This window comes from Amblyomma americanum, chromosome 7 (genome assembly GCF_052857255.1).
Source record: "Amblyomma americanum isolate KBUSLIRL-KWMA chromosome 7, ASM5285725v1, whole genome shotgun sequence".
Taxonomy (NCBI): domain Eukaryota; kingdom Metazoa; phylum Arthropoda; class Arachnida; order Ixodida; family Ixodidae; genus Amblyomma; species Amblyomma americanum.
In genome coordinates this window covers 163,252,923-163,267,953 of record NC_135503.1, presented here as the reverse complement: position 1 = coordinate 163,267,953, position 15,031 = coordinate 163,252,923, and the positions used below count along the sequence as shown (strand labels likewise).

The following is a 15,031-nucleotide window of genomic DNA, read 5'->3' as shown; positions in this document are numbered from 1 at the left end:
AATAAAACGGCGGTGTAACGAGGATGTAGCGCGTATGTTTGAGCGTTCGCTGTGCCGTAAGAAGGCGCAGGGCAGAAGGCTGCGTTGAATTCACATATATAGTTGCAGCTGTTGCAGCCTTTTATTTCATCCCCGGGTTTCCGTTGGCAACGTTGTAAAGGTGTGTTGGTTTATGCTCATTTTTTATTTTCGCATAGTAGAATGAATTTTTTTTCCTGTTTTTATAACATGTCGCTGAAGCTTACTCTGATGCTCGTGCGAGAGGCAAAGCGAGAGGGAGGTTTCAATCGCAGAAAATCCGTGACCTGAAACTGCGTATCTGTATTGTACGCCCATCTCGTCTTTTCTTTTGGCACCCAGGTTGCTTTTTACATGCGTTTGCTTTTGCGTGTGCATATATGCTTTTCTAATGTTTAGAATGTTTGTTTAAGGTGCACCAATTTGCAGCCTGTATTATGTTTTTATTGCTTCATTTTTTTCGGATTTCTCAGAGGTAGAGAAAAAATTTGGCCAATATTATATGCTGGTGCTGTAGTGCTACGTACACTGTGTGTTAAATGGTGCCTACATATGCGTTCCTGTTTGTATTCATTTAAATGCAAAGAGCACATCTAATAAACTGAAATGACATCTATTGCGCTACTCTTTCCTATTATATGGCTGGGATCGGGCGACTTTTTGAATTCATATTTCCTTTGTGTGTAAAATTCCAGCACATTTCATGTTCTTTAGCCGAAGCAGCGCAGCACGAAACAAAGGAGAAGGAGGCGGGACACAACGCTCACTAACAACCAGATTTTTAATGCACGTTCGTGGAATATATACATCTCGCTCGTGCAAGAAGGAAAGGACAGAAGCATGAAAAACGCATAAGATGTGCACCTGGTAAAAGATTAAGACATCGCACGCAGATAATCAATTCCGCTGTCGCGAATCGCTATCGAAGGTATGCTGACGCCTAAGTCGCTCTTTTGTCGGATGTTGAAGGCTTCATTAATCTCCCTGGTCCGTTGATCAAAATATGACCTGTTGACCATTGTGTCACTAGGCTGCGGATCACATTCATGCTCCCTGCAATGTTTTGCTAATCCACTGCTGATGGCGCCCTTTAGGGATCTTTTGTGCTCTTGAAGCCGTTCGTTCAAACAGCGCCCAGTTTGACCAATGTAGGTGCGTCCGCATCACAGAGGTATTTCATGAACCATGCTTTTCACACATTTCACATGTTTTTCCGGGGCTTTTTCTTCAATTGATTTTTTCTTTGGTCGCTGTTGACTTTGGCGCACAGGCTTCTTAACTTGTTGGGGGTGACATGAGCACTTTTACGCCAGCTCTTGCGCCTACCTTTCTGAGATTGAGGGAAATGACATGAATGTAAGGAATGGCTGCGTACGGCTTCCTTTCTTCTGATGTGGCTGTGACATATTTTCTGCCTCTAAGTGCTTGCAGAATCCCTCTGCGACATTGGATAGGAGTCTCGTTGAGTAACCTGCTGCTTTCAACCGACGGTTCTGGTTGTCAAAACTGCCTTGGACTTCGTGATGTCAGGATCTCGTCAATGCCTGTAACAAAACAGTGTATGGTACAATGTAGGTGCCTACCTCATTAAAATTTAATTAGTCTTGAACACCAGAAAGACATTCAAAAAAAGAAAGCATCAAGGTGCACAAATGGCATCTGAATTAGAGTGCACATTCACAAGTGTTCATTAGCCATAAGGTGATTTGGCGGCACTCAACGAAATATACAATAGCAAGAAAGGACGTGTCGAAGTTTAGTTAACACATGCAGGCAACGAATGTAAGGTGGACTGCGAACACAAACGGTACTCTTAGGCAGCCCAAAACAAATGACCAAACTGTATAGAGCAGCAAAAATTTCCCACAAGTGCAAACCAGCAACTGCTCCTCGTGGTCCCAAGCCTTGAGCACCTGACCACCGCTCTGGCTTGTCCTCAGCTACATCATTGCGGTCGTGCACATAATGGCAGCAGGGATGTTTCTGTATACTTTTCAATCACCACCTAAAAACAACACAGAAGAATTGATGTTGAAAAATACACAGTGAGTTCATATTTAAAAAATTCTGACCAAGAGAAAAGGTGCAGCTATGCACAGTTACAGTAATATAGTAGAAAAAATGTGTTTATTTGCTCCCCTTTTTGCCAGGAGGTATTTAGAAGCAAAGCTATTTCAATCATTCTGGTTCCTCTTATTTACTAGAACAAAATTATGCCCAACATAAGCCCACCTGCAAAAAGAGAAACAGGAATTTGTGGTAGCCACATTGTAGAAGATCATTCAGGATCAGCCGCCTATAATGAATGAAAATGCGAAAGTATATAGTGTAAAACGGAATTTTCATGCATAACACCACAAAGTAGTGAAAACCATGAATAGGCCACAGTGCTGTGCCTAATAACGTTACCATAATAAAGCAGAATGAAAGTGAGAGAAAGTAATGAGTTACAAAATGAGTTACCAACAGCAATGACTTGAAAACTTAATTTAAGTGTGCTGGTACCTTTAAACTAATCAGGTCCCTTAAAGGAGGAGAGGAACCTAACTTTCTGGTGAGTGTTTTCTTTTTTGCGTTATGCGTAAGGCATTATTATACTAGGATTACCACCTGGTATTCTCCTACGAGCACTAAATAATTTATTATCGCATTTGTGCTGTTTCGGTTTCAACAGCCGACTGAGGACTGTGACGTCAATGTGTGGTTACAGGTCACGTGAGACACAAAAACTGCAATATAATCGCTGCTTCCCCATTCGTCTTCACTCCGTCTCTTGAGGAAGGCTGCCTTCAGCCCTGCAGAAAATTAAAAAGATGAAGCAGCGATTATATGGACGTTTTTCTATGCCTCACGTGACACAAAAGCACTCTTTGACGTCACACCCATCGTTAAGCTGTTCAAACCGAAAGAGCACGAGAGAAATATTTCAATTACAAATTATTTAGCGGTCGTAGGTGAATACCACATGGTGATTCATGCGTAGTGTCTCCCGCAACATTGTAGAGAAGAAAACAAGCCACCAAAATTAGGTGCCTATACTCCTTTAATATATGACTAACTACTGGCCCCAGACAACTTTCTCCTTAATTAATGAACCAGAACTAGAAAGAAATTTGGTACCATGGTCTTTACAAAGAGTTTCTTTTTCATAATTTGCGCTTGTTTGAAACCGACCTTAGTAACCAATCTTCATTACACTGCCCTAGTAAAGTAGGGTCTAGAGGTGACAGCACTTCAAAAGGCTTTCTCACCACGAGAAAGAATGACGAGCAGACAAGGCAGAGACATAAGAAGGCAGTCACGATGTGTACATCCACGAAGGCAAGTAATACTAAACAGAAATTCAAACAAATTGCAGCTGTTCAAAATGTGCATTTGGATGTGCATTTGGAACTCCTATCACCCAAAAGAAGACAAAGGACCAAAAGAACATATATGCACTGGCCTGACACTAGACCAAGCGCTAAAAATTATGAATCGAAATGGTTGGTTCCTATTAGCACAAATGTCCACCTCAATAAATCAAAATAAATGTTTCCCATACTTAAGCAGCACCAACAGAATTAAGTAGCTTCCGAGGTTTCAATACAGTTTTTAGTTCAGAGGCACAGCAATGAAAAATTTACTCAGCAAAGCTGCATAAAACTTAGTGGTCCATAAAAAGGAATTGCTGATAGTGACAATTATTCGAAAAGACAGTCATTAAAATCTATTTGTTTACATATCAGTCTGAATTAAGGAAAAATGAGAGAAAAGTAGCAACTTGAAGTTCAATATCCGAATTATTTTAAAAAATCTTAGAACAGGTTGCAGCATCACTGAGTTGTGAGATGCATGATGGCATCTCTCCTACTGCAGCTGTTCACATCTTGTTAACCGCTAGCACCTAGCTAACAGCACAGCTGATAAGTGCCAACTGTGGTCATCAATGTAGGAGATGCAGGTGAAAGGGCTTTCTCCAAAGACATACACTCAATACAGCAAATGGAAAGGTATGTTGACTGGACACGCAGGCACTGTAAAGCATGCAATTAAAAAAGAAAAGGTAATCACTGAGGTATGCTACTTTCCCACTGCCTTTCCTGGTGTCCCGAAATCAAATGTGGGGCGGAATTATTTGGTTAGGGCCGCTCTCATTACTGCCCATATTAATGCAACGAAAATAAATGGCCACTTTGTGGGCTCTGGGTACTTTCACGTTGTTCATAGCCCGAACAATAAGTTTCTATTTTAATTGGGTGAAAATACACTGAAAAACTAGTGCAAAGAAGGGCTGTTCATACTGATGCTAGATGGAGGGAAGGAAGCGAGGATTTTTGATAACATAAAGCAGTCTGAACAAGGGTTAAAGGGCAGCCTGAGTCTGTTAGGCAATGTTTCAAATGAGAAGACTTAGGCTCCCCTTCAACTCTCGCTCATTTTAATTCATGTCCTAACCTTTATTCATATTACCAGGGCTCAATTGTAGTAATGATTACTTTAAAAATGCCTCATGTATAACATTACATGGTCTGCAAAATTTGGACCATTCAAGATAACTGAAGGTTAGACGGAAATTACCTTATCTAGCATCTTAGGCTCATTCCCACTTAATCTTTATGTTGTACCATAACAATATGACAACACTGTTAAACCCTCATTACGTACAGACCTAATTAAGTGGAAATTGTAGGGTAAAAATGTATGTTAACGAGAAAGCGTAACATCATGGTTGGGTTTAATTTTACCTCCGTTATAAACATGTATGCAAGAGGTACCTACTGCCAGTGAAACCAGACAAATTTATGTAGGTACCACGGTCACTGTTCCAAACTGGAATACATATTATCGTTTGCCCGCCGTGGCGGCTGATTGGTTTAAGCGCTAGGCTACTGAGCCGGAGGACTAGGGTTCAATCCCGACCTCGGCAGACGCCGTCTCTAGAGGCGAAGCGCACAAGGCGCCTATGTGCTCTGCGATGTTAGCGCCCTTTAAAAAGCTCCAGGTGGTCTAAATTAATCTTGAGATCTTCCTTATAGAGTCCCTCAATGCCCATGTGTCTCTTCGGGACACTTGGACCCACACAATTTAAAATTTCTAATTATATAAGTCACGAACACCCTGCCCATGCTAACGAAAAGAGGAGCCGATAAATGAGCATAGAGCTCGGGGTTAAAGAGCAGGAGACCAGAAATGCGAAGCTAATATCATATCAATGCCCGAATAACCAAGATAAAAGCAGGCCGGTTTTCGAAGCAAAGGCTCATAAAGGTAACAGGCCTATTTTGCTTCAGCGCGCCAACATTTGAATAATCAAGAATTAAGCGTCGGCGATTTCCGGACCTATCATGCAGCATTTCAATCGCTATATCTATATTTGTTAAAGCATGCACACAAAGAAACAATCTCATTCATCCTTGCTCCAAGATTTAGCCATGATAGCACGTCCGATTTCAACACGCAAGTTGCAGCGTAGCCCGGTAATGAAGGCGTACTCACATGTTGCGTTTCCAGCGGCTCGCATCGGTAGAGGTGCTTGGATTTGCCGTCAGTGTCAAAAGCTGCATTGCTAATCAGCCGACTAATTAGCCGCGAAAAAGCGGGGCACACGCATTGCAGCCACTACAGCCGCTACAGCACCGGCTCGGCTTTCAAACGGCGCCAACGTACGCGGATGTCCATGGCGATCCGAAGTGTGCTTGATACGGTGGCTAAAAAAAAAACTACAGCACACCAATTTTTCAGGTTCTTTTCTTTAGGACAAAAAGTATGGTGGGGCAGCCAGAAAAAGAATGTAAACCAATATGCCCCTGCCTGTGCAACTAAGTATAACAGGCTTAACCCAATCGTAATATAAATGAAAAGGCCCGAAGGCAATGTTGTGCTTTTGCCACCCGTAGGTGGGAAAATAAAAAAAAAATGGGGTAATGCTACTAAGCGACCCACAGCCGGGGAAGCGGGCCCGGGGAGACTCCCCTGATCTCCCCTGGGACGTAGCGGAGGGGGTGGGACATAGGTTGTGGGAATGGGACTGAGGGAAGGGTTATGGGTAATGTGATGGGAATGGGGACAGCGAGATATTGACCCTCATTTTATCATCGCTCGACTCCTGTCTGGCCAGGATAGGGAGGGCGTCGATGTTATCCAATGGTGCGGCTCCACTCACGGGATGCCCGACCACCAACGACGCAATAGCTCCGACTCGGAGACAGGGAATCCTAACCCGGGGCAGCTGCCTCGGGCTCCTCCACGACTTTCAGGGGTCCGGTTCGGACTGGCGGTTGGGGGCCCGCTCCCAGCTACTAACCGTCAAGTGTTTTTCGCGGCTTTTCAGACTCCGGAAGTATGTGTGGTGGATCCAGCCAATGGAATTAGACTCCCGGGGACCCACCTGTGCTTCCAACCAACCAACCTTGCACTTATTTCCTCCCCTGGCTTGCTCCACACCTACTGAGGAGGGAGTGTTCAGGGCCGGGCTGACCGGGCCACAAACCAAGAACCTGGCCGAGGGTGAGATAACCCGGGCCTACTCCACCGCTACTCCACAACATCGACGGTTTTCGCATCGGTCCTACTAAGGTCCCCCTTACCTCGGCGTCCCGCGCTCTAGCCTCACGGCCCCGCGGTCAGCCATCCCTGGCTGCTTCCCCGAGGACATCGCTCCCAAGGAGCCCTTCTGCTGGAAACCCCCGCGCGGACCTGGCCTCTCCGTGGCCAGAAACCGACGCGCCAGCCGGTAGCACGCACGCCCCCGCGTGCAGAGGCTTTTTGATTTTCGAGCACTTTTTGAGCCCAATTCCATGAGTCGAACCTGATTATGAAACTAGGCCTGCCTCCGCACAGGCATCGGACGCGACTGGCCCACTCAGTCGCTTGGGAGTCGCTGCCACTCCCATGGGGTTTTGCATCCCCAGAGGACGGGCCCCGGCCAGCCCATCCCCACCGCTGTGCGTTGCACCGGAACAAAGCCTAGTAGCCGAAACTACATCGGCCCGTATCCGGTGGCAGGGGGGGCCACAGGCAGGCCGCACAGTCGGATTTCCCCCCCACAGTGCGAAGGGCAATGAAAACTTGTTAAAATACGATATTTCAGCGCCACTTGACGATCTGATAAAAGAAAAAATCTCGCACGCATGCGCATAAACATTGTCGGCCCAAAAAGTACAGAGGACAGCCGCTGGATATTTTATTAGGGACTGGCCAATGAGTCCAGAAGAGAGACTCCTCGGGATGTTATGTGGTTTAAAGTTAAGGGACGTCCAGCAGCAGACATTCCTGGGACCTCCGATGGTTTATCAACAGTGGACTTCATTTATTGCAGAGAAGAGACGTCCGGTGTACACCCCACGGACGTCCAAAGTGGGTCACGGACGTTCGGATCTGAACCGGATGTCCGCCGGATGTTTATGGTTCAATGGGTGGTCATTCTCTACTTCGCATCCATAGATCCCTGGGAGTCCTCATACCCTTCCTGGCACAGTGGTGCAGCGGTTAAGCAACCTCTCGTTCAACGGCCACCTGCCACGGTGGGCAGTTTGCTCACAATCCAGTGGGCAGGTTGTGATGACCTCACAAGGGCATGCGACCTTGTGAATTTTTTGATGATGGCCAACAATGCCGACGCTGCCTTTTCTGCGACACAGGGCCCTTAATACTCAAGCGTTAAAACACCCATTGACAAGGAGCACAGATACCCAAGAACTCCGCCACGTATGCAAAAGCACAGTAGCGAAGGGACTCCACTCATGAATTCGAGGGCACAGTTCTATTACAGGTGTGACGGTAGCATCTCAGTGGGGGTGAAAAGTGGTGACCCCGGTGAGTTGTGCGACGTCAGTGCAAGTTACAGAACCATATCTGGAGTCCTACACTGCAGCATCTCATTGCTCTGGTGGAGGTACAGGATATATATTTTAAACAACTTATTTTTTGTGTGCTCAGAATGTCGTGAATTCGGTGCAAGTTTCGCTATCATTCTCTTTATTTCGCTAGCATTAAATCTAGCGAGGCAGATTTAGCAGCGCCCTTTCTGTCACTGTAAACACTGTGTGGCTCGTGCTACGTGGCACCCTTCCCGTGGAATTCACCTCAGTAGGAACTCGTAACATGCAGTGGTGGCTTATCCTTCTCATACCCCTGTCACACGGCTCTCCTCGAAGGCCTTTCCAGCAAAGGCACCTTTTTTCACCAAAGGAGCGAAAGCTTAAAGGACCAGCGACGCTGCTACACGGTGCAGCCCAAAGTTGAAACAGTCGTTGATGCTTAGCAGCCGCTGCTTTGCTCGAGCCGGCTGAAGTGGGTGTTTTAAAATTAAAGTGGGGGATTCTGTTCATTCGTTGAGCTCACACAATTTTTTTTTCATTCTAATTGCTTGCTTGAAATAACTGCAACAGCTGCTCTCATCAGCAGCAGCAGGTTTTGTGTATTCCCTTTGCCACCATGGGCACTCGGTGTTGCTACACTTTACTGTCTTGAAATCTGGGCATAAAATATAAACACCGCACAGAAAGCGAAGCCAGACAAAACTTTTGTGTCTTTAAAAGATATTTTCAAACATTGTTGGCTTCATCTACTTTTTTTTCATTGCTTTTACTTTTTGACGTTGGGTGGCACTGCGATCGCAGATTCTCGAAGGCCGCGCCTTTGGGCTCCAAAGGTCTCGGACGGGCGCCTTGGCCTCCAAGGCCCTTATAGCGACGAAGGCGCAACATTTGTGCCGTGTAGCTGCACACCTTACGCCTTTGGATATAAGGACCCGATTCTCAAAGGCCTTTGCGGTGCCCGTGTGACAGGGGTATAATTAGAGGGTCCCTGAAAGGGCCTCTCTTTAAAGGTGTGGTATTCGTGGGATCTTATAAAGGGTGCCGCTTCAAGAACATCCTCTAGCTAGAAATTTTAAAATTTATTTTGTAGAAGGTGAGTTACCTGTAGTCAAAACTTAAATGGCAGTGTCTTCGCGCCTTTTCCTCTCCTCTCATCCATTTTTGCACGCTCAAGGGTTAGAGTTCCTCCGCCCTCCCCACAGCTGGAATTCCCCGCGGAGCTCCCTGACCTGCTGAAATGACGCTGCTGACTGGCCGTGGCCAGGGTAGCTGCACAACACCTGAAAGGATCTAGCCAATATCAGTTTCTCAACAGATTTACGCACCAGAATGCGACAGAGGAGGACGCGAGCATGCAAATGTGGCCGCAAAGGACTCGCGTGTAGAAGTGTATTGTCTGGCTGAAGTGTTCATAACGAGATAATGTAGGAGATTGAGCGAGTTTATGTACTCTCTTAAGAAGGTGTTCCAGAGACTCTTCAAAGCACATTTTTAAAGGTAATTCAAATGCCTTCCAAATTTTGTAGCTGTCAACATAACCTAAACGTTCCTTTTACTCTGAAAGCAGTGCTAGGGTATGAATAAACTGTTGGTAGTTGAGCGCCAGTCCTGTCCGTTTTTTTTCGCCCTAATCAGGCTAGTGTCACTCCCACCATCAGAAATCTGGCGTCTATTGAAGTGGAGCCTCCAGCCCCAGCGAGTATCCTCCCTACCGCAAACCCTGGCTGTACTCTGTCTCATACATAGCAGGCAGCTCTGTTAAAGCTAGTGCCATTATTTGGGAAAGCTAAGACCACGTCCAAAAAGTAGTTCGCTATGCAACCAAAATGAACACTGGCGTGTTTCGTTTCGAGAGATCTCAAGTACTCCGACTGGGAACCTCCTGCACCTCATTTTATCTCTTACCACATCTTTGTCCGGCGTCTCGCCGAGACTTTGAGAAGCAACAATTACATGTGGCGGCATAATACATGGCTGGTAGGGTGAATGGCTCTTATTCCATCCAAGCCTAAAAAGTAATGCACGCACTGAGTGAAAATTGCACCCAGAGAGCCCGAACACAGCGCTTCACAGCTTCGAACATGAATTTCAATGCAAGCCCTTCGTTTTATACCGTTCTTTGTTTTCGTCCAAAAACTCACCTAGGCTTCAAGAGGAACGAATGATACATGGTGGAATAATAATAATAATTGGTTTTTGGGGAAAGGAAATGGCGCAGTATCTGTCTCATATATCATTGGACACCTGAACCGCGCCGTAAGGGAAGGGATTATACATGGTGGAATAATATGGTTTTCAGGCGTGCTACTTCCGCAGCCTCCGCTGGGTTGCCTGTTATGTATGAAACGGAGTATAGGGGCTGCCCACCCACCCGCCTCCTCCCCGCCCCTCCAACTCTATCTTCCACAAGAACCACCCACCGCCAACTGCCACGCTACCCTCCAGAATTTTCACCCGCCTACCTCCACCCTTAACAAGGCCTACACCCACTAGAAGCCCACGCAGCAGCAGAGCGAAAAAGCCAGCTGTCCTCCAGAAGCACCTCTCACCAGCCACCTCCCCATTCACCCCTAGCTAGGGGGCTGCCCGCCCACCCATTTTCACCCTAAAGATAAATTCTGTCGTGTGTGTGATGCCTCGGCTTAGACCAGAAGCATTCATTAGAGTGAAAACATATATATAATTGAGGGTAAGTCCAACTGCTTTTGGAAAATTTCACATCAGATGTCCGATTGTCGCATCGCCTCGTTCACATAGAGATTACAGAAATGTATACTCTCAATACTCGTCGAAAGCTACGACAGTTTTAGAGCTCTTCTCTGGGTTCCAGAAATTTCACGGAGGATATAGGGGCTCAAATGAAAGCAGGAAATGAAGAGAAAATGAACATACATACTGGGGCAACTGGTTGTGAAGATTACCTTTAAACAGTCCCCTTCCAGAAGAGGGCGTATCTGCCTCCGCACTTTCCACTTTCAGTTGCACGTACGAACAATATGCTGATCTCAGACGTACTGAATACGGCTAGATAAGGCTGAACCCTTTAAATCGGGCGGTGGTTCAAGCCACCTAGCCATGACTTGTGAAATTTTACCCTTGTGATTTTAGCCACCAATCGGATAACCTTCGCTTGGTTACTTCTACCTGCTTAAAATCTCTTTTTCCTGCACTGTTTTAAACCCCAATGCTTTGAATAAATCAGCCTCGCTGTTTTTCACTGCAGGGTGAAGCCCTTTACAGAAAAGTATAAAGTGTTCAGCCGTTTTTTCCTCCTCTCCGCACGCAACGCACAACGTGTCAAGCTCGTGGTACCTGACGCTATATGTCTTAGTCCGCAAAACTCCCGTCCTGGCCTCAAACAACAAAGAGCTTCCCCTACAATTACCATAGATATTTTCTTTGGCAATTTCCTGCTTAAAGATCCTGTATGTTCCCAGTGCCGATTTCGTCAGCATCCCTTTTTCCGCAGAGCTCTGTCTGTTTCTTTAACCTTTTTCTTAACCGATAATTGCTGATAATTGCCCCCACTGCTGTCCAGATATTTTCTTGTCAATTTTATACTTCGTTTTCTCTATTTCGTGTCAACATTCGTTATGGACAGGTACCTTATTTTTTATGTTATGGGGGTTTAATGTCCCAAAGCAACTGAGGCTATGAAGAACGCCGTAGTGAAGGACTCCGGAAATTTCAACCACCTGGGGTTCCTTAACGTTCACTGACATCGCACGGTACACGGGCCTCTAGGATTTCGCCTCCATCGAAATTCGACCGCCGAGGCCGCGATTTACTGGCGATTTACACAATTTACTGGTTAGCCATATACTGGCCGCGCAGTAAATGGCTAGCAGTGTGGCATTAATAATTGCCCCTCCTCTTGGAAAGGGCATCGCCCCGATGCCGCGGAATCACAGAAAGCCGGAATACAGTCTGTGGCGCCGGACTTGGCAGAATAAGTCCTAGCGGGCGTGGTAGGACTTCACCCTGGTAACGTGGACGATTTCGGTAGCCGCCTGCTGCCTAGAGGAGCGAACAGACTGTTGCGGGAGCACTTCGTAGTTAATGTCACTAAGTTTGCGCAGTACCTCGTAGGGGCTGAAGTAGCGGTGCAGAAGCTTCTCGGAGTGACCCCGCAGACGGATTGGGGTCCAAACCCAAACTTGATCGCCAGGGTGGTAAAGCACCGCCCGGTGATGAAGGTTGTAGCGTTGAGCATCGCTTTCCTGCTGGATACGGGTTCTCTGTCTAGCTAGCTGGCAGGCGGCTTTTGCGTGCCGAACAAACTGTTCAGCGCCAGCGACGGAAGGACGTGCAACATCCGGCAGTAACGTTGCGTCCAGCATAGCCGTGGCTTCGCGACCGTGCACCGAACGGAACGGCGTGAAGCGCGTCGTCTCTTCAAAAGCCGTGTTATAGGCGAACGTGACATAAGGCAAGGTCTGGTCCCAGTTTGTATGGTCGGTGTCGACGTACATGGAAAGCACGTCGGCAATGGTGTTATTGAGCCGCTCATTCAGTCCATTTGTTTGAGGATGGTAGGCAGTGGTTCGACGGTGACTAGTGCCAATGAGCCGCATAACTTCCTGAGTAAGGGCTGATGTAAAAGCCGTGCTTCTATCAGTTATCCACGTCCGTCCTTGCTCAACAACAGCGAGACGACGCCGAGCTACGACACCTCATAGGGTACCTCGAAGGCCGCACCTCCTCGCCGCCCTGCTTCTTCACACGCGGGCTATCGTCGTTCTGCTTGCGCGGTGGCATCCTCTACAAGAGAAACTACGGCCCCACGGACATTCCGTACCAGCTCGTGGTTCCAACGGTGCTTCGAGACGAAGTTCTGCACGCATGCCACGACGAGCTTTCTTCCGGCCAGCTCGGCTTTTCTCGCACGCTGGCGCGCATACGGCAAAAGTTTTACTGGGCCCGGCTTGCTACAGATGTACAGCACTATATTAAGTCTTGCCGCGAGCGCCAACGTCGGAAGACACTACCTGTGAGGCCGGCCGGCCTACTGAAGTCCATTGATCCGCCTCGGATCCGTTTCCACCAGGTCGGCATGGACTTGCTGGAGCCATTTCCGACATCATCATTGGGCAAAAGGTACATTATAGTTGCCACCGACTACCTCACCCGGTATTGTGAGACGAAAGCCCTTCCCTGCGGCACCGCTGCCGAAATTGCGAACTTTTCCATCTTTAACATTGCCCTCCATCACGGTGCCCCGGCGGTCGTTTTAAAGCGCCAAGAAAAGCGGGATCGACTTCCGCGTAAGCATGGTGCACGGGCCCGGAGAGGAGCAGGCAGTCTGCGTCGCTATGTTTATTGCCAGAGTTGTACACGATGGTAACAACGAATTCCTGCAGCCGGAGGCTCCAACGCCCTAGCCTCCCCGATGGGTCTTTAAGGTTCGCGATCTAACAAAGGGAGTGATGATCACTCACGACTCGAAACAGGGGACCATACAAGTATGGGCGAAATTTCGTTACCGCCCAAACGACAGCAAGACACTCCTTTTCCGCGGTACAATAATTCGCTTCAGATCGCGACAGTGTGCGGCTTGCATATTCAATTACGCACGCAACATCATATTGCCATTGAACGAGGACGGCACCCAGACCGGCGTTGCTGGCACCGGTGTGTAGTTCGGTAAAAGTGGCCAAGAATGGGCGTAGTTTGGAGGCGGTTCCTGAGGTCGTCGAAGGCATCCTGGTGTTCTTGGGCCCAGATGAAAGGTTCCTCGTTCTTTGTCAAGCAAGTTAGAGGCTCGGCTAGTCGGGAGAAGTTCCGCGCAAAACATCGGTAATATGCGCAGTGACCCAAAAAAAACGGCGCACAGCACGCTTATCAGTGGGGGTCGGAAACGCAGCGACGGCAGCAGTCTTGTCCGGGTCAGGGCTAACACCTTCAGCGCTCACGACATGGCCCAGAAACTTCAGCCGTTGGAACGCAACGTGGAATTTTTCTAGTGTAAGCGAGAGGCCGGCCGACCGTATGGCTTGCAGTACTGCACTCAAGCGCTTGAGATGCTCGTCGTAGGCGGCAGAAAAAAATGACATCACAAAGGTAGACGAGGCAGGAGTGCCATTTGAAGCCAACGTGGACAGTGTCCATCATTCTTTTAAAGGTGGCAGGAGCAGAACACAAGCCGAAGGGGAGAACATTGTATTCATACAACCCGTCGGGAGTAGCGAACGCTGTCTTCTCGCGGTCCCGTTCATCCACCTCAATCTGTCAGTACCCACTGCGGAGGTCAAGAGAAAAAAAGTAGTGGGCATGACGTAGCCGGTCGAAAGAGTCATGAATTCGAGGTAAACCGGGTAAACGTCCTTTTTGGTAATTTTTTTTAGTCTTCGATAGTCGACACAAAATCTGACTGTCCCGTCCTTCTTGGCGACCAGCACAGTGGGCGAAGCCCATGGGTGTGTAGATGTTTGTACGACATCATCTCGGAGCATTTCGTCAACCTGCCGCCGTATCGCCTCACGTTCTTTCGCCGGCACTCTATAGGGGTGTTAACGGATAGGCCGCTCACTATCATGAACTATGATACGCTGTTTCGTTATGGACGTCTGCTTGACCTTAAAGGTGGTCGCAAAGCAGTCATGAAAAGAGTCAAGGATGGTTTGCAAGCGGCGATGCTGATCAGGGTTTAAAGGAGGGTTCACATCCGCCTTAACTGTTCGACATGGTCCTCCTGGAGGGGTGTCCCGGGACGTTGACAACGCGCAGTGGATGGCGGGCTCGCTAATTTCATCAAAATAGGCGATGGCTGTATTTTTCGCCAAGTGGCGGTGTTCGGCGGTAAAGACCGTAACTAAAAGTTGTGTTCGCTGGTTCTACAGGGCAACGACGCCCCGTGCGATGCAGACTTGTTGGCTCAGCAGTAAAGACAAGTTTGCTTCTGCGACGCCGTTGGACGCGCGCGGGTCTCGATTTTCGCGAAATAAATCGAGACCGAGGATCAGGTCCTTGGAGCACTGAACCAGCACAGCGAAGCAACCAGTGAAGATGATACCGCGAATCTCAATCCTAGCGGTGCAGACGCCGAGCGGACACCGCATAGCAGCCAGCGGTCTGAATTTGTGTTCCGTGCCAGGGTGTCAGCACTTTTCTCAAGAGGGTAGCAAGACCACGACTCATAACGCAGAAATCTGCGCCGGTATCTACCAGAGCAGTCACATGGTGGTTGTCAGCGATGACTGTGTTGTGTTTTA

General features: G+C 47.8%; 1 long non-coding RNA gene across 1 annotated transcript; it reads right to left on the bottom strand.

The window, feature by feature from the left end:
- Positions 1-1,719: 1,719 nt before the first annotated feature.
- Positions 1,720-6,873, bottom strand: LOC144097564 (uncharacterized). The gene is made up of 3 exons (XR_013307065.1): positions 5,497-6,873; positions 2,251-2,314; positions 1,720-2,023 (listed from the first exon to the last, which is right to left on the bottom strand). It is a non-coding gene; the product is annotated as an uncharacterized LOC144097564 (long non-coding RNA).
- Between the last annotated feature and the right edge of the window lie 8,158 nt (positions 6,874-15,031).